General features: G+C 41.2%; 1 protein-coding gene across 2 annotated transcripts in view; it reads right to left on the bottom strand.

The window, feature by feature from the left end:
• Positions 1–22869, bottom strand: part of hdac4 (histone deacetylase 4) — a 223446-nt gene extending 200577 nt beyond the window's left edge. Inside the window, exon 1 of one of the 2 annotated variants that reach the window (XM_074658171.1) lies at positions 22706–22869. The gene's annotated coding sequence lies outside the window, so the exon portion shown is untranslated. The remainder of the gene's footprint in view (positions 1–22705) is intronic. The other variant, XM_074658172.1, reaches the window with a different exon arrangement.
• Positions 22870–23343: the final 474 nt, after the last annotated feature.

Below are 23343 nucleotides of genomic sequence, written 5' to 3'. Positions count from 1 at the left end.
AGTTCAGTGGAAAGAAGGTGAAAGCATTGCATGGCCAAATAAAATCTCATGGAAACACGTTACTGCCAGGATTCTCCAGGGTCTTACTTCACTTATCAGGAATTATCGTAGAAGAAAAGCAGTCCCTCAAGTGGATGACAAATTTAGCAGAGGCCCAGCTCATTCATTAGCGTTAAAAAGGGGACATATCATGCTCATTTTTCAGGTTCACACTTTCTACTAGAAAATGTTTACATGCTTTAATGTTAAAAAAAAAACTTGACTTGACTATGACTTGCCCCAAACTGCATGTGATTATCATAAAGTGGGCATGTCTGTAAAGGGGAGACTCGTGGGTACCCATAGAACCCATTTACATTCACTGATCTGGAGGTCAGAGGTCAAGGGACCCCTTTGAAAATGGCCATGCTAGTTTTTCACAAATGTATGCGCACAATCACGGAAAAGGTTTTTTTTTTTTTCATATGTCCTCTTCCAATGTGAACAAATAAATCATATTGGAGGAATAATAAGATATTAAAGGTCCCATATTATGCTAATTTTCAGGATCATACTTGTACTTTGTGTTTTTACTAGAACATGTTTACATGCTGTAATGTTAAAAAAAAAACTTTATTTTCCTCATACTGTCGGCCTGAATATGCCTGTATTTACCCTCTGTCTGAAACGCTCTGTTTTAGCGCATTTCGACGGAATTGCGACGAAATTGCAACAGTATTGCGTTGCTAGGCAACAGCTTGGGTCCATGTGTACTTCCTGTCAGCTGATGACATTCACATACACTGCAACCTGTAATAAACTGGGACACATTTAGAATGTTTACGTTTAAATCTGTGTAAAGGGTCTAAATATTGTACATTTGTGACATCACAAATGGACCGAAATCCTGACGGGTTGTTTCAAATGCAGAGTTTCTGAATATGAGCTGTGTGTATTTCCCTGTGGATTGAACGTTTCAATACTTTCACAGTATTTATATAGGACTTAAGCCTGCTTTATAATAATAAAAATTAAAAAAATTAAAATCTCACATTTTTATAATATGGGTCCTTTAAAGTTTTTAAATCTACTGAAAACTGAGCTCCAGTGTTGCCGTCAGTTTCAGTGGAAAGACACTGAAGTGCAAGAGCAGCAGAAAACAAACATCAGTATGCTTCTGTGATTTCAAATTTACTACAAAATTTGCGTGCAGCACCTCGTCCTTCTGGTTGGAGGCAAAATGACCAGAGGGGAGGTTTCGATATCAGAGGTGTGTGTTTAATAGTCGTACGCATGTGGACAATACTTTGAAGAGGGATACTCAAAGTGGATGGATCTGCTGTGGCGTGAGGTGTCGACTGAAGTGCAGCGGTGCTATTCACAGATCCAGCCGCCGATTTTTTGTCAAAGGGGTCGTCTGACACACAAGAATTCAGACTGTGCTTTTACAGCTTGTCGTACTATGTCAGCAATGACTTCAGGCATTTAGTCCTCTCACATTCTGTTTGACACACACACACGCATGCACGCGCACACATTTATTCCCCTTTTGTGCCAGAAGACCTCTTCATTATAGAAAAAATAACTGAGCTGTTTTAAAATCTGAATTCAAATTCTAAATTTTAAAAATGTCTTTGATTGGGCACAAATTCAAATCATACTAATTTATGAAACAACCTTTAATACAACCTTCTTTCACATGAAAAATATCCTTTTTTTAAAGCTGCTTCAACACTCCTTATTAGCTGCTATACAACTATTCAATGAGAAGAATGTTTCAGTAGAGCCCAATACAAATATTTGTTTTGTGAAACATAAATTAAATGTAAAAACGATTATAAACATAAGCAGCGTTTCTCACACATAGATTTTACTTGGGCGGGCCGCCCATATACGGTATTAACGGCCGCTCAAGTAGATTTGGTGACCCATTTTAGCAATTTTCATTTTTATTTTTGTATCCATCCGAGAGAACGACGCCTTCCGTGATTGATTAACTAGAGGACTAGTAGCGGCTGGGGCTGTGTATTGACGATACGAAACGTATCATGATACATGGGTAATGATTCAATATATTGTGATACTGTAAGCAAGGCAATATATTGTGATTTTTTTTTTTTTTAAATCAAATTTTAGGAAAACTGTCATAAAGAACACACCACCATATGAGTAGAAAGTCATTATGTGAAATGGCTGCTATGGGGACTAACATCATTATAATTGGACTAATTGGATCCACAAGAGTCTCAGCTTTACAGTGATACCCAATTTATGCAATTCCAAGACTGTTTAGGGACCCCAGTATGCAGAAATATTCAAATACACCATTTAAGAATAGGCAAAAATAACACGTGTACTGCATGCAAAAGTCTCCATGGTTTATGCCCAAAACTGCATGGAATTATCATAAAGTGGGCAAGGCCGTAAAGTGGAGACTCAGAGGGGGGGGGGGGGGGGGAATACAATGCGGCGGCCCGACGTGCTGCTGCACTCTGCTCACCCAAGACTGGTTCCCGGTATGGGGGGGCGGACTGCTGCACAGGCTGCACGGCATGGAGGATGTTCACACTGGAATGTACTGGGTGCTGCGTCGCCCCTCTGTTGGACTGACAGGCTTCTGGTGTTACGCACACAACAGGTTCGTTCCCATCCAGACGGCAGTGATTGGTTTTAAATGATCTTGTAAGCCGTTGTTTTACTGCTTAATTTGTCATTGAACATATAACAACGTTCTTGTCGTGGATCTTTCTCCAAGACAGTGTAATACTCCAACACGGACGATTTTTTCTTTCACTTGCGGAGCACCCGCCGTCAGAGTCGTGTCTAGCCAGTAGCTTCTTCTCTGAATCAGCAGCTGGTTACTCTTCTCCGAGACCGACCGCAAATAAACAACACAACATTCAGCTGGCGCAAAATTGATGCAACACTACATAAAGATCGGCCACTGACGTATTTTGATAAATCGGTGCATCCCTAAACAAAACCGCGCCTTTCCTGACGCCATCAACCCACATTTTGTGGCCCAATCCAATTCAATTCCTTCAATAGGATTGTTTTCTGCAATTGTAACTGTTCTTCAGGGAACCTGACACTGCAGGTATTTTTTCGGCACTTTAGAGTCATAAAATACACCACCTGCATCTCTTCATACATCTCATTTCCTCCGACCGACACTTAAGATTGGATGAGATTTATTACTCTCGTGCAGCGAAGGTTTGAACCTGGAAGCGTTTTCATGGCGCTTGACAGGAAAACAGCTCTCAGGACCCCATAATGGACTTCATTTCCCAAGCACTCTGAGCGCTGCCGGGAGTAATCACGACGGCATAAAAATAACATGTGGTCGGGTAGCGAGCAGTAAACAACAATTAAGAGACCCCTTGCGTAGCTCATGAAATGAATCATTGAAAATGCACTTGTGCCGTGAAGACAGCTTCAGCCTCTCAGCCCTAATTGACTATGAATAATTCAGATGGCGAGTGGGATTAGCAGCACCGCCAGTACGCTATTGATTGGCAGGTTCCTGATTTTTCTTTGTTGTTGGCAAAAAATAGTTGAGGTGTGGAGTCCTTACAGTGAGCGACATGAGCTAGAAAGAAATCAACAAGAACCTGGGGGAAAGGAAAATCCTTCCATCTCAGCGCTGACAGAGCACGGACAGACTACTGTGATGTGTCTAAACTGTCGCTGGTTCAACTGAGGGCACGACGGTGTCAAACTGAACACATCTTCCTTTAGAAGGAGGGAGGCACACGTTTGAGGAGACAAAGTGACACCCTATCAGGCATGAAAGGACCAGCAGTAAGTAACACAACACTCTCTGCTGCTCGCTTGTGTTTGCAAGTGAACAAGGCCGGCTACGACCGCAGGACATCACATCAATCAGCTGTGGGCTGGACGGGGACCAGACCAAAAGCACGGCGGGCATCAAGTGGCACAAGGGGATGATTTTCCTGGAAAAGGGGCAGTGTCCACCTTTGGCCCCCCCGACTCTATAGACTCTGGGGGACAATATCTGCTATTATTACTCTCCAATCTCTCTGAACATGAACTATTATGCTGTGCTGTATTCTCATGTAAATACACTTTTATGTGAAGATGACTGACAGAACCGAATATGTCACAGACACGGTGAATGACAGGGCTGGCACCAAAATCGTGTGACTATGCTTGAGACCTGTCACTTGAGTTGTGCGTAAATGCTAATGAAGTCAAAGACATCCCATACAAAATTCTTCCAAATGAAGTCACTTTAAAAATACATTTGTAATTCAGGGATCGGCTGAATGCCTGTTTTGCATTTTAAAGCTTCGGTACAAACGATTAATGAACATTCAAAGCTGGATATGTTTTTTTGTATTACCTAAGAGTTCATTTGCAAAAACAGTTAAAAGCTAATCTTAAAATTAATAAACCACAGTTTGACTGATATTCCATGGAATTTAAAAAGTACAGCCGTCTCCTAAAAATTACTTTCCATACAACGAAACTGCATCGTGAATTACGTTTCGAGGAAAACTTATTTTGTCGCAGATTATGTTTGTTTTTGACTTATCACACAAAGTTTGTAATCAGTGCTTGAAGAGGAAAAAAATACGTGCCAGTACTCCTTTTATTCACATGTTGGCGTGTGTATCAGCAATCTCTTGCTCCTATTTATTTATTATTATTATATTTGGGTTATGCATCTTCTATAGTACGCCTATAATATTCCAACTGAAACATTAGGGTTAAATTGGTGTGTGTGTGTGTATTTACTCATAGTGTTAATACTTAAAGTGCTTTCCTGTGTTAATTGTAGCCTATAAATTGTTCTATAAGACATTATAGGATGTCTATAGGCTGGAATCAACAGCAGCAGCCAGACAGACAGACAGACAGACAGACAGACAGACAGGTACGTATGCAGAGCTGAGGTGTGTGATCTCTTTATTCAGGTTTAAGGAGCAGAGTCCCAGTCAGGATGCTCCTACATGTTATTCAGAGACACATTCTCAATTTATACAGTGAATAAAAGACACTAGGAGATATTGGGTTTGGGGGTCCTCTCCCAAGAAAATGTAAAATTTCTACACGTATCCCAGCCTCCATCTGGACATTTAATTCTTCTGGAAATGTTTCATTAATTGTAGTTGTTCACAACTAAAAAAAGTTATGAAAAACAGTTCACTGATTATTTTACACGTGAAGGACGTACTGTATCGATAAATTACAGCGGCGTCATTCTCATCCCCTTCCCCCGTGCCGTGCCGTGCCTTGCGTCGGCTTATCTAGACGCTCTCTACATTGTTCACACATTGTTTATGTTTATTGTTTGTGTTCATACGGCTTATGAGAAGCGGCGCAAAACACTGGCGCTGATGATTATGAATCTCCCAGAGAACCTGATGTGGAGAGGGCTCAGAAGAGTACTGGCAGCTTGTGACAAGTTCCGGTACGCAAGAAAAAAGGTCACGTACTGTACGCAAGTAAATGTCACGGTACACCAAAGAGTTAAATGTAGAAGTGTCGGTACAGCGTATAGCGGTGAGTACCGGCCCACTTCAAACTCCATTTGTAATGATAGTCTGCAGAAGTTCACGTGGAGAGGAGGTCAGGGTGGTGGATGGGTCAAACAAACCCGACTGTAATCCGGGAGAAAATAAGTCGAAACGTAATTGAGAATGGAGTTTAGTTGTATGGGAAGGTATTTTTGTAGGAGATAGGGTTGCGATATCAACACAACCCAACACCAGGTTGATATTCCCTGGACTGCACACACACAAATGATTTAGGAAAATAAATAAAGATGACTTGCTTGATTTAGCAATGAGGCTTCCGCACTCATCTAATGTGCTGCTTTCCTCATGTGGACTGTAGATGATGCTGGGTCGTAGATAACCTCAGTTTGAAAACTAGAAAACTAAAAGATATGTATCAAAAGACAATGTGGAGTAATGTGGAGGTCGGCCGTCTCAAACCCAAACAGACAAAACTGTAAAGGTATGTTTAACGTTTTATGTTGGGGAAAAAAATGCTGGAGTGTGCCATATTTCCCCTGTGTGTGTGTGTGTGTGTGTGTGTGTGTGTGTGTGTGTGTGCGTGTGTGTGTGTGCGTGTGTGTGTGTGTGTGTGTGTGTGTGTGTTCCTGTGAAACAGGGAGAGAAATGTGGGGTTGGGGATAAAACTATTGGCATCAAACATGATGGCACACCACGATGAAGCCCTTGGAGCAGCCCTGTCTGTTGTTATATAAATGGGAGCGGTAGAATCATAACATTCAAACGCTTCATTAATAACTGTCGTCATGGTGAACAGACTAATGTGAAAATGTTTTTACGTGGCATGAAAATTTCAAGATTTGAGCAGTCTTGTATTTTGACATACTGTCAACTACCTTGCGGTAATAAAAAAGGATACAGTGGTAATACACACACACACACACAGACGTCTGTTGATGTTAATGGACAACCAAACACCCATGCCTTGTTACCCTGGCAACAAAAGGCCAACTATTCTGAGTCAAATAAAAAGCAGGAAGTAGCATCTTTCCGTGCAGCGTGCCAAGTCCTGTGAATGACAAAAGCCCACTCAACTCTCCTTCCTTTATTACTAACATTCATCCAATGTCACTCTCACTCTCTAACCCATGTACAGTATGTATTGAACTTCATCAGCATCTCCCGTCTACGTTTTTAATTATCCACCTCAACCTTTAGTAATTCTGAACTGAAAAGGAGTTCTTTTTTCCTAACATTTCTCTGCACTTTTTTTTTTGGATGTAAAATCGAGCCCGTAGGAACGATATGGCTTCACACTAAACTGCTCAAGAAAAACACTGAGCCACAGTTCAAATTCTTTGAACTTTGACCAGGACCATGTAGCTCCTCTCATTTGGATTCACCACCTGACCGGGTGATGAAAACAGAACTCGAGTTTTGCCGTGTATAAGCGCCTCTAGAATCTTACTGTAGTTTGGAGGCAACCTTTGCTTCGTGGCGTTGTGTCCAGTTTTGTGGACAGAGAGGTGCAGGAATCAAAAGGCAGCAAAATCCAACAAACGGAGGGAATTAAAATGTGCTGCATTACGTTATGTCCTTTGACCAGGTGGCTTAGTGGCAACAGCAACTGCGATATCAACTCCTGCTGGCAATTTTTTGTCAGCGAGATGTATAAACGTATAAATCTGACCTATCACAAGTTTCACACTAAGGACTATGGATGTCACGAGAACCGATACTTTTTCTACAGTACTGTAGGTACCGGGGGTCCTCGAGACTAACGGCATCTAAATTAGGGATGCACCGATCCAACTTTTTCAGTCCCGATACCGAGTACTGATGCGATACCATGTATTTATTATTAAGCTGCATGCCTCACTGTGGAAGTGACTGGGATCATTCTTTTATGATTAATGCCAGGATCAGACTACACAATATTTTTGACGGTTACGATGGTCACTATGTCAGATTAGACGATTGAGAGTCAGAAATTCTTGTCGTGACTTGGCCGCGTCACATGACAGACTACACGTCGATCCCCTGTTCCGACAATACGCACTCTCCCGGCACCGGCGTCTTAATATATGTGCTTACCGGGGCTCAAGCCCCTCCGGGCCCGACCATGTAAAGGGGCCCACGAGGCTCCAGGGGAAAACCGTAAAAATATAATTCACAGGGAGAAGCGAAAGGGGGCGCGCAACGGGATGCACCATGCACAAAGACGCAACGGCGGTGGTGTTTTTTACTCCGACACAACCTAGATTGAATATCCTACCGCGAGGTCCAGCAGCAGTTGCGCTGGCATCATTCTGCATAATAAGTAGCCATGTGCTTCTGTTTACAGCTGTGTGCGTCTGTGCTCAGCCGGTCAAATTCACGGTCATGACGGAACACGTCGTGGAAGGAAAAAAATAAAAAATAAAACATGCTAGACTTTCTGTCAGGACGTTCTGAGGCGTCCCAGACGCCGCGTCACTTGTGGTGTACTATGACACACTACACGAGATAAACCGATCGGTTTTCGCACACGACACTCATTTATCGTTCCCGATCCCCTACGACGGCCGTGTCGGGCTATAATCAGGCTGATATCGTGTAGTCTGATCCCGGCATAAGGTAACATCAGGATTGACTTATACATTGCTTTTCTTACTTTGTAAAACAAAATGTAGCAAATAAATACAGAGATATAAATTTACTGAACTGTTATTTATTATTAAAATAATAAATCGTACACCAGCAACTTGGTAAAAAATCTGAAAATTATATGAAAAGAATATAGTAATTACAATTCAAGTGTAAACCTTTTTCATGCAGCACCATTGTCACCAATACCCGATCCAGCTATTTGAGTCAGTATCGGCCCGATATCTGTGTGTTAAAGTGTGTTTATTGTTATGTTTTTTACCGCGGTATCACTGATATTGGTATCGACTACTAAACCTCTGGTATCGTGACATCCCTGATAAGGACACATACCTGAAAAGAACAGAATGTAAATGGATTTAATGAATCAGCTAAATAATCTACTGCTTTTGAAATCATTAGGATCATGTAGCAGCATAGAGGATACTTTAGAACAGTCAGTCCATCCTGAAAAATAAGTAAGGGATAATGTACAGCGAGCCGGTCGTTGTTGAAAAAAAATCCCCGACATGGCGATGCTGCACCCCGACGCGCAGCAGACCGCTGTGATTGACCAATCAGAATCGAGTATTCAACAGTTATTTATAACACACAATAAGAGACATGAGGCAAAAGACGTGGGTCTAACAGAGTCCCATAACGCAGCTTCCCGAAGAGAATCCAATCGATACTGGATCGGCTGATTCTAGTATTGATATCCACCGTGTGACCACAAACTGCCCTCAAAAGTCTTATTGGGACATCTCTCACTGAAATCTTCCTATTTCTGTCTAATTCAACCTGTGAAAAACCAAAATAGAGCTGCAACAATTAATCAATTAGTTGTCAAATATTAAATTATTCTCCAACTATTTTGATAACCGATAAATGGGTTTGACTATTTTTTTTTAAGAAAAGAAAATTAAAATTCTCTGATTCCAGCTTCTTGAATGTGAATATTTTCTGGTTTCTTTACTCCTCTATGACAGTAAACTGAATATCTTTGAGTTCTGGACAAAACAAGACATTTGATGACATCGTCTTTGGCTTTGGGGAACACTTTTTCACCATTTTCTGACATTTTATAGACCAAACAACTAATCGATTAATCGAGAACGTAATCAACAGTTTAATCGACAATGAAAACAATCATTAGTTGCAGCCCTAGACAAAAATAATGAAAAATGTGTGGCTAATTTTATATTTGTTATTAAAATGTAACAAGGCAGGGGATCATTGCGGCCCCTGATTGGGTGTGATGATTGGGTAAGTAGGGGGTAGGGTGGTGGGACAGTTTGCACAGTCCTGCTGGTTGAGTGTGCCTGTGCACCACAGGATCCTGTCACCAAGCTCGTACCCAACACCACAGTGCCATTAATAGACTCAATTAGTAACCATTAGCGTGACATCCACAACATGTCCAAAAACAAGGATGCCTTTCCCAACTGCCAACCCCTCCAACACTTGCTAACTGAGTTCTGGGAGCCGGGATGGGTTCAAAGTCAGGACAAAGTCCCAGCAGAGCACAAAGGAGCTAAAACGGGTTTATTATTAGAGTTGTGAGGCACAACAGGGTATGAAGGGATGAATGTGGGAGAATGATTCGCAGCCATGAACTCATTGGGTAACCACAAGGATTTATCAAGCCTCAAATCACATCAGTTGAGGCTGAGAGCTTCTGTATAGCTGCCCATTAAACGCTCTGTGTCCCTTTTACTGCTTTGAATCTTCCTCTTGTCTACTTTTACTGCTCCTCTGGCCAATATCCAACTTGCTTTCTTTTATTAAGTTGCGCAACAGGAAGCCTAATGAGAAAAGGTGAAGTGACTGTGTAATGATTGATTACATTGACCTTGATGTTTTATGTTTCCTTAATCCAAAAATGAAAATACATTCAAACTGGCCCATGTCAAAATATTTGATTGGTTTAGATGATTAGCAGTGAAAACATTGTTGAAAGGCTGCGGTGAAACGACAGATTCCCTCGAGTTTTATTCAAACTGTATCAGTGGCATCTCAAACACTGACTCTCATGGAGAGATAGACTAACAAACGCACGGGGACTGAGAACAAAGATACGATAACATGCTGAATGGGCTGAAGGGAAGACCCTGCCAAGCAGTTTACAAATTCCTGCTGGTGAACGTGTCAGTGCATTACAGGGTCCTGTCACCTTATTTGTCCCCGAGCACAACATTGGCATTAATAGACCCCATTAGTATCCATTAGCGTGACAACATCCACAAAATGTCCACAAACAAGCGAGCTTTCCCACTGCCAGCTAAATGATGGGAGGAAGTTGGAAAGCCAGGTCTGGGCCCTGACAAAGCACAATAGAACGGGGCTAAATGAACTTATTAATGAGATTACTAGAGGCAAACTTATAGGGGCAAGTTAAGTGCTCCAAAACTTTGGTGAAGTAGTGATGTGAAAGTCTAATGGGCTGGGTTAGATTCCAAAAGCATCTGTTTGATTACAAAACTACAGAAAAATGAATTAGAAAAAGCCAGCTGTTACTAATCATGTTTTTTACCAAAGGCAGAGTCTTAATCTCATAAGTGAAGAAGTAGACCAGTAATATCCCAATGAAATGAAATATCCCAATTATTAGCCCAATAGCAATATGGAAGGGGCTTATATGTATGGACCGTATGAGCACCAGGGCTGGGAAGATTCACCTTTCTCCAGATTCAATACTATGACGATACTTGGGTGCCAATTCGATATGTATTGCGATTTTTAAGTATTGCGATTCTACAAGTATTGCGATTCGATATTGGCGGCTGGCTTGACCGCAATACGATAACCTTTCCTGTCCGCGACAGAGTTAGCATGCAGCTTTAGCCGTGATGTCTAGCTCTGCTTCTCCTGTCAATGTGTGAAACCCAAAGTGTTTCCATCCTTTACTGGATGTGTAGTGTTTACCACTCTCCGTTGTTTTGTACTTCCTCGTTGCGGCCGGCTGCGGTTTGTATTTCTTTTGTATGCCAAAACACTCACAAGTGGCCGACTTGAAGGGTGGCTTCAAAAAGTTTCCTCAATGATGAAACACAGCTAACAAAGTGTCAAAGTAGGGCTGCACAATTACACACAGACACACACAGCATGTCGTCAGTGTGGAAGTTCTTCAGCGTGAGTGAAGACGACATAAAGCTGCAATTTGTAACAACTGCAAGTCCAAAATACGCCATAGAAGAACAACCTTAAAACATCTAGAACAACTAACTTAATCAGTCACTTTTTATATTGTAATTTATTCCCATGATGTCACTCAGAGTGATCACAGTGACCAAGCTCTACTCAGTAAAATGAGTATTGGGCGATGGTAAATTATAACGCTATCTCGACGCTTTCAAATGTAATCTTGTAAAATGTAGTTTTTGCCGAGAAACTTGAATAAATCCAGTTGTGTGAAGCAGATGTTTTCACAGCATTATAAAATAGATATTAGAGAGAGAAATATGACCTGTTTAACTCCCTAACACTACCTCTAAGCAGCTTCAAATATAGAATTAGAACTACTGATGCCAAGCTTTTTTTAATCAAAGCAAATATTAAAAAAAAGACACAATCATTCATTTCCTAATGAGTTGAATTGTGTGTTTTTATGCAAATAGATCACACTATAGATGACAATAACAAAGTAAAAGGACAACATTTAGAGTTTTTGTTAGAATGTAGCACAACATGGAAGTGAAAGCAGCGCTCTGTTTATTTAAATGTGAAATTGCAATTAAAATCTATGATCGTGATAAATAATCGGGATCTCAATATTGATAATTTTGGCCATAATCTTGCAGCCCTTTTTCAAAATTGGTCCATGTCCATGTCATCCAAATGATATAAAGAAGTTACGGATTTTACGGAAAATGAATCTCTGTCACAAAGAGAGATGGAGGATGGAGAAGTAAAAGTACAACAAGGTGTGACAGAAGAAAATTTTAATTGGTGAGACATAGTGAGATGGTAAGAGGTGATGGTACTAGTGTGTGACATACACTTAAATGCTGCAAAGCAGTGAAGGGAAATGATTTTCTATAACAGGTAGACTCCTCACACTGAAACGAATCTGATTATTACACATATTCTGAAAATCATTCTACTTGGCTATGTGAAACTGGCGACAGACATTGCAGGCATCCATCTACTGTCTTCTATTATGTTTGTGCATCAAAAACCCACAGGATATAATTAGTAGACGCTTAAGCTTCCCAAATGTGCGCGCACACACACAGAAACTTCCAATGTGAGGCTGCTAATTTACTGCAGGTGTTTAATTCACAAAGAGGTTTTCTTGGAAGAAGAAACAACTCAGAAATGCATTAACAACTGATTAAAAATATCTCAGTGTACCTTTGATCTCCAAATCCATTTTGTTGTTTAACAATTTTCACACAAATAAGGTGTGTGCAGTTTGTGTTAGTCAGATTTTTTTTCCAACTGTTTGAAATGTGAAATTTAAATGTCAGGGTTCACTGTCAGCTCCTCAGATTCAAAGTGGAAGAGCTTCTTTCTACACTCAATTTTGCACAAATATTCAACAAACAAAAAGAAAGAGAGAGTTAAAAGAAGCATTTAAGAGAGGTATTTATCTCTCCACCATCAGTAGCCTTTTAAAGACCACAATGCAGTGCTGCCATAAGACACGTTGCACATTCCATACATAGCGTCATCACTAGTCAGAAAACAGAAAAGTATTTACAACATGTTCATAACAAAACAACTCCTGGAATGAACATCACACACAACATAGTCCTGTGAACACTTCCTCTTTGTGTAGGACTCAGAGGGACTCTGATCAAAACTAAGAAATAGTTTCAGTCCCCCTGGTTATTCAAGATGCGAGACTTCTAGTGGCTGCATTGCAGTACACTCTGTTGAAGCGCTGACGGAGAAAGGACCGTCGTCCCTTGAGGCTATAGATAGACAGACAGACCTAACCAGAGAGAGGCAAATACATTTCAACTTGTATGACTAGTAGTGCTGGAACGATACACCGATACTATCACAATAGGTGGGTGCCGATTCTATGAGTACTGCGATAAGATATTATGATTTATTGCGATTCTTTTTTTAACACTAGACCATGGGAAAAGTTGAATCATACATTTCTAGGGACTTTTAATTTGAAAAATATCTAAGTTAATACATTAAAATGTTTGATGCATGTATGTCAGAGATGTCTTGAAGTCATACAGTGCCTTCAGAAAGTATTTAGACCTCTTCACTTTTTTCACATTTTGTTACAGCTGACAGTGCATATCAGAGCAAAAACCAAACCATGAGATCGAAGGAACTGCCTGCAGAGCTCAGAGACAGGATTGTGTTGAGGCACAGATCTGGGGAAGGCTACAAAACAATTTCTGCTGCATTGAAGGTCCCCAAGAGCAAAGTGGCCTCCATAACTCTTAAATGGATGAAGTTTGGAACAACCAGGACTCTCACTAGAGCTGGCCGCCCGGCCAAACTGAGCAATAGGGGGGAGAAGGGCCTTGGTAAGAGAGGTGACCAAGAACCCGACGGTCACTCTGGCTGAGCTCCAGAGATCCTGTGTGAAGATGGGAGAAACTTCCACTAGGACTACCATCACTGCAACACTCCACTGATCTGGGCTTTATGGCAGAGTGGCTAGACAGAAGCCTGTCCTCAGTGAAAGCCCGTTTGGAGTTTGCAAAAAAGCACCTAAAGGACACTCAGACTTTGAGAAACAAGATTGTGTGGTCTGATGAAACCAAGATTTAACTGTTTGGCCTCAATTCTAAGCGTTATGTCTGGAGGAAACCAGGAACCGCTCATCACCTGCCCAATACCATCCCAACGGTGAAGCATGGTGGTGGCAGCATCATGCTTTGGGGGTGTTTTTCAGCAGCAGGGACTGGGCGACTGGTCATGGTTGAGGTAAAACTGAACGGAGCAAAGTACAGAGATATTCTTAATGAAAACCTGGTCCAGAGCGCTCAGGACCTCAGACTGGGCCGAAGGTTCATCTTCCAACAGGACAATGACCTTAAGCACACAGCCAAGACAATGCAGGAGTGGCTTAGGGACAACTCTGTGAATGTCCTTGAGTGGCCCAGCCAGAGCCCTGACTTGAACCCAATCGAACATCTCTGGAAAGACCTGAAAATGTCTGTCCAGAGACAGTCCCCTTCAAACCTGACAGAGCTTGAGAGGATCTGCAGAAAAGAATGGCAGAAACTCCCCAAATCCAGGTCTGCAAAGCTTGTCGCGTCATACCCAAGAAGACTCGATACTGTAATCGCTGCCAAAGGTGCTTCAACTAAGTACTGAGTAAAGGGTCTGAATACTTAAGTAAATGTGATATTTCAGTTTTTCCAGTTTTAGATTGATGAGGAAAAAAAGTAATTTTATCGATTTTAGCATATGGCTGCAACATAACAAAATGTGAAAAAAGTGAAGGGGTCTGAATACTTACTGAAGGCACAGTATATATCAGTCAAGCATTATTTATTAATTTTTTTTCCAGCAACCTAAAAATCAAAGAATAAAGACATTTCCCTCACAAATTAGTGGTATTTGCTTTTTAATATATAAAAGGGACATGTAATGTTTTATACCTCTGGTGAATATAATCTAATCAGTCTTATTTCCATAGATGTATTTTGTACATACAGCTCACCTTATTTTGAAAACAGGACGTAGTCACGCGTGTGTACTTCCGCTAACTTTGCCAAATCCATCGCTAGCTTTCCCCGTCAGCTCCGTTCTCTTTATACATCCATGGTCAGCTCCGTTTACCATAAATGTCAGTATATGGGTCGGCTGATTTGACCACGGAGATGCCAGTGGCGGCTGGCTTGACCGCACGTTACCACAATACGATAATGTTTCCTGTCCGTGGCAGAGTTAGCATGCAGCTTTAGCTCTGCTCTGTCTAGCTCTGCTTTTCCTGTCAATGTGTGAAACCCAAAGTGTTTCCATCCTTTACTGGATGTGTAGTGTTTACAACGCTGGATTTAACATGTGAGGGTGCAGGTCGTATCCACGCTGACCCTACAACGTTTTGTACTTACTCGTTGCAGCTCGGCTGCGGTTTGTTTTGGTTGACGGATACGGAACGGATATGACGTCACATTACTCAGACTACAACAATAAAAGCGGTAACTTCCTTCTACCTCCACGTAGACTCAAATGAAACAAATATATCGATTCTGGCATTAAAATATATTTGTTATCATATTTAAAATATAGGTGAATAGATTTTTTTTCCCACTCCTAGCGACTAGCCACACTGAATCCCTCCCTTCTCACTCACTAACTCTATCATCAGCAGTTCAATGGCTAAAGTGTCTTCAGCAAGTCACAGACCGCTATTTGTGCAAAGAGATGCTCAGCTGAAAAGAAACAGGAATATCAGACACTATGTCGACAAAGAAGATCCTGATTTACTTCCTGCTCTAATCAGGACTCTGTCCTCAGCAGTCATCCTCTAAGAGGAGCACGCACTCCGAGCCAAAATGTTTTTAGAGGGTTGCAGTGACCTTGTTCCTGTGGGGCCTGGAGTTTACGAGCGTGCAACGGCAGTCCTCCAGAGCTTGTAATGCTGAGGGAATAGTTTCCACTAGTGGAAGCTTAAAGGAGTCTTAGCAGAGCAGAGGCACACACACAGCCCTGCTGCTACGACGCCCGAGTTAGCTTCCGGTTTGCAAATGTTAACGGGAAAGCTAAGAGAAACTGAAATGACAATATTGAGTGACCGATTCTCAGGTTTCTTTTTTACTACTTATTATTGTGAAACGGTATTAGACATCCAAATGAAAGCCTAAACACTGTTTAAACCACACTCAGATTTGTGAAATGTTTACTTTAAAGCAAAAAATAATACAATTTCACTGTGTTTTCTTCAGCCAGACAACAATCGACAAGGTCTAGCCTAAAGCTGAAGTAGGCGAGACTGGAGCAAATATGATTAAAGAAAAGTTAGTTTTATAAAACGGTCTATATCGTGACAGTAGTACATGAAACAGGTAATCTGAAAAAAATCATGTGCCTCTGTGTCCTCCGGTGCTCCTAACGGCATATGCAAGATTTCACAGACCGGAGGAAAACAAGCAGTAAGAGCTGATCTGAGGTCTGCTGTCCAGCTGCCGTCTATGAGAGCCGGCTGCCAATCACTCGCGAATTCCGACCAAACGGTCAAACTAGGCAGCGCTGATCAAATATGAATCAATATCATGTTACTATAATGTCTATTTCTCGACTTAAAAGTTTTCAGAATCATCTTGTAGTGCACTGTTTAGCTGTAAAATGAGAAAGTTTGTGACGCCGCCGGCATTGTCAAATCTGGTGAAGGAACACCAAGTTCCGGTCACATGACCGGAGCACAGCCAATAGGAACGCTCTCTCTCTGAAATGACCTGTGATTGGTCAAAGTCTCCTGTCACGGGCTCGATTTTTTATAAAGCCTGAAAACAGAACCATGAGGAGGTGCAGAAGTCTAGTTTTCTCTCAGAACACTTGAACTACAATATGCTGAAAGGTTATTATGGAATTTTTGCCCAATGATGGCAAAAATATACTGCCTACTGACACAAAACCCTACATTTACATTTGTCAAATCTGGACTTGATTAACAAGTGGACTCCAGTAACTGTTAAAACACACTTTCAGGTTTGTGAAACCTTTAGTCCATTTGTGAAAAACAGAAAAATGGCAATTTCACTGCTTTATTTCCATCTAGCCCACATCAGACCAGGTGTAAATCAAAAACTACTTTACTTAGACTTGTCAAATCTAATAGAATAGTATAAAGGTTTCACAATATGTTTTAAACAGTTAGGATACTGGAATCTACTTGTTTATTAAGACCAGGTTTGACAAGTGTAAATGTAGGTTTTTTTTAAGCTAGACCTTTTGTTTTTGGGATGGAGCAAGTGCAGTGAAATCACATTTTTTTAGCTTTCATTAATAAAATAAAGGTTTCACAAATCTGAAAATAGGTTTTAGACTAGGATGTCTACCATATTTTCACTACAATGAGCAAAAAACAGAGAATTTGTATTTCAATATTAACTCTCCCTTTAAACCTGCAGTAAGCAGAATGTTTTTGGCATCATTGGGCATAAATTCCATAATAACCTTTCAGCATATTGTAATTCAAGTGTTCTGAGAGAAAACTACACTTCTGCTCCTCCTCATGGCTCTGTTTTCAGACTTTAGAACATCACAGGTCATTTCAGAGAGAGAGCGTTCCTATTGGCTGTTCATTTAACGGAGACATTTGTCAATCACTCACAAACTCCGATCAAACGGTCAAACTAGGCAGCGCTGATCAAATATGAATCAATATTGTGTTACTGTAATGCCTATTTATCGCATAAAATGTGTTCAGAAACATCTTGTAGTGTACTGTTTACCTGTAAAATGAGAAAGTTTGCTCCAGCTCGTGGGCGGTGCTTGGTATTTCTTCAACTGATCTCAACATGGCTGCCGGGTCACAAACTTTCTCATTTTACAGCTAAACAGTACACTACAAGATGATTCTGAAAACATTCTAGGAGAGAGTCATTACAGTGAGAATATTGATTCATATTTGATCAGCGCTGCCTAGTTTGACCGTTTGATTAGAGTTTGTGAGTGATTGACAGCTGCTCAGGGACGGCAGGGCTCTAGCTCGACTCTGATTGGTTGTCTTCCTCCGGTCTGGTTAGAAGCATCAGAGGACACCGGAGGACACAGAGAGACATGATTTTTCTCAGATTACCTGTCTCATGCACTACTGTCAGGATATAGTGACCGTTTTATAAAACTAACTTTTTTTTGCTCCAATTCTACCTACTGCTGCTTTAATGGAAGCTTCAAACTGGAAACTAACTTCAGCGTCATCCTGCTGCTGCTCTCTTGTGTTTACACTCCATGAAGACACAAGTTTACACCCAAAGCTGTGGTAGCGGCGGTTCAACCTCAGCTGACACTGCTTTCCGCACGCACGCACACGCACACACACGCACGCACACACACGCACACACAATACTACGGGCTGTGTTATCTGACGGACAGTGTTGAGCAGAGCTAACATTATAGACAGGAGACAACTTTTTACTGTACCAGTGCAGCAGTTCCTGTTAACGTGTGACGTAGGCTACCTAACTGGTAAACACAACTGGAACGAGGTGACCAAACTCCCCACTACACCAGCTACATCTTTACACCAGGCTACATCTTTACACCAGCTACATCTTTACACCAGGCTACATCTTTACACCAGGCTACATCTTTACAACAGCTACATCTTCACACTACACCAGCTACATCTTCACACTACACCAGCTACATCTTTACACTACACCACCTACATCTTTACACCAGCTACATCTTTACACCAGCTACAGCTTTACACCAGAATACATCTTTACACCAGCTACATCTTTACACCAGCTACATCTTTACACCAGCTACATCTTTACACTACAACAGCTACATCTTTACACTACAACAGCTACATCTTTACACTACACCAGCTACATCTTTACACCAGCTACATCTTTGCACCAGCTACATCTTTGCACCAGGCTACATCTTTACACCAGCTACATCTTCACACTACACCAGCTACATCTTTACACTACACCAGCTACATCTTTACACCAGCTACATCTTTGCACCAGCTACATCTTTGCACCAGGCTACATCTTTACACCAGCTACATCTTCACACTACACCAGCTACATCTTTACACTACACCAGCTACATCTTCACACCAGCTACATCTTTGCACCAGCTACATCTTTGCACCAGGCTACATCTTTACACCAGCTACATCTTCACACTACACCAGCTACATCTTTACACTACACCAGCTACATCTTCACACTACACCAGCTACATCTTTACACTACACCAGCTACATCTTTACACCAGCTACATCTTTACACTACACCAGCTACATCTTTACACCAGCTACATCTTTACACCAGCTACAACTTTACACCAGCTACAACTTTACACCAGGCTACATCTTTACACCAGCTACATCGTCACACTACACCAGCTACATCTTTACACTACACCAGCTATATCTTTACACTACACCAGCTACATCTTTACGCCAGCTACATCTTTACACTACATCAGCTACATCTTTACACCAGCTACATCTTTACACCATCTACATCTTTACACCAGGTACATCTTTACACTACAACAGCTACATCTTTACACCAGCTACATCTTTACACTACAACAGCTACATCTTTACACCAGCTACATCTTTACACCAGCTACATCTTAACACTACCCGAGCTACATCTTTACACCAGCTACATCTTTACACTACACCAGCTACATCTTTACACTACACCATCTACATCTTTACACTACACCAGCTACATCTTTACACTACAACAGCTACATCTTGACACCAGCTACATCTTTACACTACAACAGCTACATCTTGACACCAGCTACATCTTTACACTACACCATCTACATCTTTACACTACACCAGCTACATCTTTACACCAGCTACATCTTTACACTACAACAGCTACATCTTGACACCAGCTACATCTTTACACTACACCAGCTACACCTTTACACTACACCAGCTACATCTTTACACCAGGCTACATCTTTACACTACACCAGCTACATCTTTACACCAGCTACATCTTTGCACCAGCTACATCTTTACACTACACCAGCTACATCTTTACACTACACTAGCTACATCTTTACACTACACCAGCTACATCTTTACACTACACCAGTTACATCTTTACACTACACCAGCTACATCTTTACGCTACACCAGTTACATCTTTACACTACACCAGCTACATCTTTACGCTACACAAGTTACATCTTTACACTACACCAGCTACATCTTTATGCCAGCTACATCTTTACACTACATCAGCTACATCTTTACACCAGCTACATCTTTACACCAGCTACAGCTTTACACCAGCTACAGCTTTACACCAGCTACATCTTTACACTACAACAGCTACATCTTTACACCAGCTACATCTTAACACTACCCCAGCTACATCTTTACACCAGCTACATCTTTACACTACATCATCTACATCTTTACACTACACCAGCTACATCTTTACACCAGCTACATCTTTACACTACAACAGCTACATCTTTACACCAGCTACATCTTTACACTACAACAGCTACATCTTGACACCAGCTACACCTTTACACTACACCAGCTACATCTTTACACCAGGCTACATCTTTACACTACACCAGCTACATCTTTACACCAGCTACATCTTTGCACCAGCTACATCTTTACACTACAACAGCTACATCTTTACACCAGCTACATCTTTACACTACACCAGCTACATCTTTACACTACACTAGCTACATCTTTACACTACACCAGCTACATCTTTACGCTACACCAGTTACATCTTTACACTACACCAGCTACATCTTTACGCTACACAAGTTACATCTTTACACTACACCAGCTACATCTTTACGCTACACCAGCTACATCTTTACACTACAACAGCTACATATTTACACTACACCAGCTACATCTTTACACCAGCTACATCTTTACACTACACCAGCTACATCTTTACGCTACACTAGTTACATCTTTACACTACACCAGCTACATCTTTACGCTACACCAGTTACATCTTTACACTACACCAGCTACATCTTTACGCTACACCAGTTACATCTTTACGCTACACCAGCTACATCTTTACACTACACCAGCTACATCTTTACACCAGCTACATCTTTACACTACAACAGCTACATCTTTACACCAGCTACATCTTTACACTACACCAGCTACATCTTTACACCAGCTACATCTTTACACTACACCAGCTACATCTTTACACCAGCTACATCTTTACACTACAACAAATACATCTTTACACCAGCTACATCTTTACACTACAACAGCTACATCTTTACACCAGCTACATCTTTACACTACACCAGCTACATCTTTACACCAGCTACATCTTTACACTACACCAGCTACATCTTTACACCAGCTACATCTTTACACTACAACAAATACATCTTTACACCAGCTACATCTTTACACTACAACAGCTACATCTTTACACCAGCTACATCTTTACACTACACCAGCTACATCTTTACACCAGGCACATCTTTACACTACATCAGCTACATCTTTACACCAGCTACATCTTTACACTACACCAGCTACATCTTTACACTACACTAGCTACATCTTTACGCTACACAAGTTACATCTTTACACTACACTAGCTACATCTTTACGCTACACCAGTTACATCTTTACACTACACTAGCTACATCTTTACGCTACACCAGTTACATCTTTACACTACACCAGCTACATCTTTACGCTACACCAGTTACATCTTTACACTACACCAGCTACATCTTTACGCTACACCAGCTACATCTTTACGCTACACCAGTTACATCTTTACACTACACCAGCTACCTCTTTACACTACACCAGCTACATCTTTACGCTACACCAGCTACATCTTTACGCTACACCAGTTACATCTTTACGCTACACCAGCTACATCTTTACGCTACACCAGCTACATCTTTACGCTACACCAGTTACATCTTTACACTACACCAGCTACCTCTTTACACTACACCAGCTACATCTTTACACCAGCTACATCTTTACACTACACCAGCTACATCTTTACACTACCCCAGCTACATCTTTACACTACACAAGCTACATCTTTACACCAGCTACATCTTTACACTACACCAGCTACATCTTTACACCAGCTACATCTTTACACTACACCAGCTACATCTTTACACTACACCAGCTATATCTTTACATCAGCTACATCTTTACACTACAACAGCTACATCTTTACACCAGCTACATCTTTACACCAGCTACATCTTTACACTACAACAGCTACATCTTTACACCAGCTACATCTTTACACTACACCAGCTACATCTTTACACTACACCAGCTACATCTTTACACTACAACAGCTACATCTTTACACCAGCTACATCTTCACACCAGCTACATATTTACACTACACCAGCTACATCTTTACACCAGCTACATCTTTACACTACACCAGCTACATCTTTACACCAGCTACATCTTTACACTAACTTCACACTTGGAAGGAAACACAGTGTGACATCGTTACGGCGCCGTGCTGCTGCAGCACAACTCATAAAAACTAAATGAAAAGTTTGAAAACAATAACAGGATTTTCATAGAAGTCACTTTCCCGACATGGCAGCCTGTTTAGAGGAGTTTGAAGCGGTACAGCCGGCTGAACAGAGACATTAACAGTAGGTAAAGCGAGCAGCTAAAGGTGGCGGAGTGTGTTGCACAACACGCACAGTCCACAGTTTTTAAGTCCACATTGATAACACTGAACACAACTATGCGTGTGTTGCGCAACACTTTCACTTTCCCTCCTGCTGACTGTAAAACAGGACTGAAAACAGAGAGAAGTCAGGTGGAGCAGAAGAACAGCAGTTTGACTGCGAGGAGGAGAAGAAGCCGAGTCTGATCCTACTAAACTTTCTGAGTCCTAGTTGTCTCTAACCGTGGAGCAACAGAGAGGACTGAGTAACGTTACTTGTGTTTTACTGAGAAAGAGAAGAAACACTACCTGAATTGAGCACCCTTGGGCGCAACTGGCTGCTTTTCTCCCAGTCTGCAGGAGCATCCACAGGGCAGGGTTTTAGGCAGGTTTTAGGACCCGTCGGTGCTGTAACGATCATTGAGCCAGCAGCTCCGCCATACTGAGTTCATCACGTGTCAGACGACCTCCTGCGTTTCCGTAGGGGGCGGGGCTTGTAGACCGGATGACTGACAGCTGAAAGCAGAGTGTGCCACAGAACTGAGTGGCTTCATGGAGGACTTAACTGGCAGAAAGTTTGGGGACAAATTTATAAAGTCTTAGTAATAAAGTTAAAGAAGTTTCCTATTTTAATTTTGCATCGCATATAATCCAGCCAAAAAGACATTGGAGAGATTTAGAATTGATATTGAATATTCTTGTACTTTCTGTGAATTAGAAGAAGAAGAAAAAAATATGTCATTTGTTTTATCAATGTACCAGAATATTTTGGGTGGATGCTCAACATCATTTAAGAAGGAAAGCTGCATGGGCAAACAATTCAATTTCAGGAAAAGACATTATTATGTGTTTTGAAGGTAATGAGAAAGAAAAATAAATTATGTTCTTTGTACAGTTAATTCTATTTTAATTCATTTTGAATTTTTTTTTATTAAGAACCACAATCA

The sequence above is a fragment of the Sebastes fasciatus genome, chromosome 14 (assembly GCF_043250625.1).
Source record: "Sebastes fasciatus isolate fSebFas1 chromosome 14, fSebFas1.pri, whole genome shotgun sequence".
Taxonomy (NCBI): domain Eukaryota; kingdom Metazoa; phylum Chordata; class Actinopteri; order Perciformes; family Sebastidae; genus Sebastes; species Sebastes fasciatus.
This window is presented reverse-complemented; position numbering and strand designations above follow the sequence as displayed.